The sequence below is a fragment of the Solanum tuberosum genome, unplaced genomic scaffold, assembly GCF_000226075.1.
Source record: "Solanum tuberosum cultivar DM 1-3 516 R44 unplaced genomic scaffold, SolTub_3.0 scf00959, whole genome shotgun sequence".
Lineage (NCBI taxonomy): Eukaryota > Viridiplantae > Streptophyta > Magnoliopsida > Solanales > Solanaceae > Solanum > Solanum tuberosum.
In genome coordinates, this window is record NW_006239859.1 from 4,554 (window position 1) to 9,283 (window position 4,730).

Genomic DNA, 4,730 nt, shown 5'->3' on the forward strand with positions numbered 1-4,730 from the left:
AGTGGTCGATTGTGTGTTCCGAATGTTGCAGGGCTTCCGCATCATATTATGGAAGAGGCACATCATTTCCGTTATTCTATTCACCCTGGTTCGACGAAGATGTACCATGATCTTAAGGAGATCTATTGGTGGCACAGGATGAAGAAGGACGTTGCTGAGTTTGTGGCACAATGTCCTAACTGCCAACAGGTGAAGGTTGAGCACCAAAAGCCCGTTGGGCTAGTTCAGGAGATAGCCATTCCTTTGTGGAAGTGGGAAGCATTTAATATGGATTTTATTACAGGGTTACCTCGATCGCGTCGTAAGTTTGACTCTATTTGGGTAATTGTTGATAGACTAACAAATCAGCCCACTTCTTACCAGTCAGGATTACTTTTACGGCCGAAGACTATGCAGTGCTCTATATTAGGGAGATTGTTAGGCTACACGGTGTCCCAGTATCTATTATCTCTTCTCTGATAGAGGAGCAAAATTCACCGCCAACTTCTGGAAGTCCTTCCAGAAAGGACTGTGGACACAAGTTAATCTTAGTACAACCTTTCACCCTCAGACAGATGGCCAGGCTGAGCGCACAATTTTGACACTCGAGGATATGCTACGGGCGTGTACGCTAGACTTCAAGGGGAATTGGGATGACCACTTAACTCTTATAGAGTTTGCATACAATAATAGTTGTCATTCCAACATCGGGATGGCACCTTATGAGGCTTTGTATGGGCGAAAATGTAGATCCCTCGTTGGATGGTTCGAGGTAGGTGAGTCAGGGTTAATTGGACCCGACTTAGTACAACAGACAGCGGAGCAGGTCAAGCTCATACGGGAGAGGTTGCTAACAGCTCAAAGCCGACAGAAGTCATACTCAGATGTGCGACGAAGGGACTTAGAGTTTTGCGTCGATGACTGGGTATTCTTAAAAGTCTCGCCTATGAAGGGGTTATGAGATTTGGCAAAAATATGCAAGCTTAGTCCAAGATTCATTGGGCCATACCGGATCCTTCAGAGGGTAGGATGAGTGGCTTATAAGTTAGAATTGCCTTCGAGGCTAGAATCTGTTCATCCAGTTTTCCATGTATCTATGCTACAGAAGTGCGTAGGAGACCCTTCTCGGGTTTTTCTAGTTGAGGATGTTCAGATCACAGAGGAGTTTGTTACGCCCCGAGCCTACACCCTGGACGTGGCCGACACTCGAAGACCATTGCTTTCCCCAAGAGAACCCTTGGCCTGGCTTACTTAACTCAGCAGAAGACTTAACTCAACAACATAAACTCAAGTAATAGTTTAAATGATAACATCTTAGCCAAAATGGCAACTTATGCCTCAAAACAAGTATTTGCAAATACATAGATGAGAGACTCAGAACTAACTGTCTGACTGTCCATGAAGCCTCTATAATACTGAGATGGATGTTAGGACAGACCCCACAACATCCTAATAAAGAAAACTAGGAGAGCAAAATAAAAGAGTCCTCCGGAATGCAAGGAGGTTCACCACTGACGCTGGAGTACTCATAATAAGATGCAGGCCAACTGGCATCAGTACATTGAATGTACGAGTATGCGAGTTGGAATGCTAAACCACAACTTAAGCTTGAAAGGAGTACAAGGGAACACTTACCTTGGCTCTTTTTAACTCATGAATAGTTGAACTCAATATAAAGCAATAAGACACATGCAATATATATAAAGCTTATAAAACAGTATAAACAACTTAGTTCGTTAAAGATAAAGCAATAACAAACTCAACTTTACTTATATATAAAAGTAATATAACTTTAGTGGGAGATTCTTTAACCGACAACCACAACTATGAGCCCTAGTGATGATACAACGTTTTACCTCACGTTGCCCAAAGACCATCCTATATCTTGCCTTGATATAAGACCTTACTTAACTTAGTGGATCCACTAGCTTAACTTACGTGATCATCTAAAAAGTATGACCTGTTAAATCCCATGTTGGCCACATGGTTCTTATGGAGATTTGAGTTAATGTGAACTCGCATCACCGAATTGGAGATTTGAGTTAATGTGAACTCGCATCCCCAATTCGGTGCTCAATACTACTCCAAAAATATACTTTAGCTCATATGTGTTTTAAACACCTCTTTCTTTAATTTGAGATAATTGCTCAAAGCTTAGCCCAAAGGCTCTTTTGGAATCGATATTCCCTTTTCTTTGCTCAAATGTGAAAACATTTATAAACTTCTTTGGGAATACATAGTTCCCTAATAACTTTTGAGAAATGAACTCAATCCTTACTCTTTGCTTTACTTGAAACTTGAGCCTTAAAACGAAGTTAAAATGTTTTAAAAAGACTCTTGAAAACTTTAAGAAACTTTGCTTTGACTAGTGGGGGACGAATGGGGAGAACTGGCGTCCCTAGCGCTCTAAGAGGCGCGGGGCGCCAGCCCTCAAACTTCAGAGGCTGGGTTGGGGCGCGCTGGCTGGCGCGGCGCCCCAAGGGGTGGACTTCAGAGTCCCTTTTGGGGCACGCTGGCTGGCGCGACGCCCCACCCTTTCCCCAGGTGAACCCCGACTTTCTCCTTCGTTTTCATCTCTAAACCCTCTAAACTTCTATGGTTCTTTCCCCAAACACTTAGGATCATTAATACCCTCAATACCCAATAGATTTTACTCGGAAAACAACCCGGAAACACCAATCAAATCCACACTAGGCATTCAACAATCAACCAACAAGAATTCAACAATGTTCTTCAAGAACTTCACTTTCTTAACATTCAAACAACTCCAAATTGCTGAATTGAAATAAGTTGGTGTGTGGGTGAACTAACCCAACATGAAAAGATCTCACATACCTTAATAGGGATCACCCCCAACGAATTCCACTCGCAAGCTTGGATGATCTTGGTGAATTCTTGCCTTCTTCTCCCGTTCTTTCTTTCTTTCTCTCTTCTCCAAGCCCTAAGCGTATTCTAATTTTTCAAAACTGAGTTAAGTTCTGTTTTTACCCCAATAAATCCCTAAAAACGAATTAGGAAATAAATTAGAGAAAAGACTACTTCATTACAATAATCTAATTGGTCTAAAACAAAAATTTATGGATTAAAACAACTGCTAGATTCCGTTAACCATCCTAACAATTCCACGACCACCCTCTTCTTCTCCTTATTCTCCCATGAACCATTAGACCCTGTTCTACACACTTTTCTCACTTATTTGCAATTTGGTGCTTAGTGATACTACTAGCTGCATTTCAAAGACCAACTAAAAACTTTGTGTAGTATTTTATTATACTGTTCTATTTTATGTCATAAAACTGTTACGTTGTCGTGTTTAGGGGTGTTCACGATTTGGATAAAAATCAATTTGAAATAAATCGAATCAAGTCGATTTTATTCAGATTTGGTTTTACATTTTTTTAAAAACTGATTATATTTAGTTTGGGTTTGTTCAAAAAAACTGAAGAAATAACCCAACGAACCAACAAATTATATAATTATCTTTTTGTATAATTATATATACATAATATATTATTTTTTACGGATATTTTCTATAATCAAAATTTATTTACAAAAGCAAAAAAGGCCAAAACAAAAAGTATTACGAACATGTATGTTTTTCTATATCTCCACCTTGTCTTTTAAGTTTATTTTTGTGTATGATTAATAAGAAAGCAATTAAACCAAAATCGATAACAACTAAATTGATAAATCTATGCCATATTTAATTTGATTTGATTTTAATAATTTAAGAACCAATTAGATTGATATAATTAATGGACTCAATCCGAGTCGTGAACACCCCTATCCTTTGATGGAGGCGTTCAGTAAGATTCGGGGTACAAATTAAAATATGTAGGAATGAATGTACATAGTGTATTTGTAGAAGGATTCTCTTAACTTGTTGGAATAATATACAAGAGGTGTGCCCGGTGCCGGATTAGAGCCAAGTAATACTATAAAATTTTAAGCAAATAAGAATTTTATTGTTTAATTAAAAAAAAATTACATAACATTTTTATTGTATTGAAGAAGGTACGTATGTGTCCATCATAACAATTGATTGCTTCATAATCAAGTAGATGACAAAATGTGAGGGTCTATCTCGAATTGAGTCATGTCATTCTTGTTCAAATTAATTTAATAAAATATTTAACTAGAAAATAAAAAAATTTGAGATGATTTTCAAATATTCATAAAGTGACTAATTATATAAAAACATATTTATTATTGAAAAATTATAAAAATGACAAAAACTATTTTAAAATAACTTGAAAAAAATATTTTGAATTTTTAAAAATTAATTATTTCAAATCGTTTGAAATTAAATAAGCTCGAAAATTAATCCATTATGACTTTTTTCCGAAGGATTGTGATTTTTTCAACGAGTTGTGACTTTTTCAATGAGTTACGGATTTTTTGAATTGTTTGTTTTTCTGATAAGGCACAATAAGTACCTTTTCATATACCATTTGTTGGCTATAAATAGATGTGTTTTCTCTCATTTTTAAACTACGAATTAAATATGTTTTCTATTCTTCTTTTTCTTAAAAGACCCAATTTAGTATATCTTCCATATTTTATATTATATTATATTTTATTTATTTATATTATATATTATATTAAAAGCAAAAACTTTTTTCACATTGAAGGCTTGTGACTTTTTCGAAGAATTGTGACTCTTTCAACGAGTTATGACATTTTTAAAGAGTTGTAAATTTTATGATAAGGCACAATAAGCACCTTCTCATACCCGCTTTTGGTTCCTATTA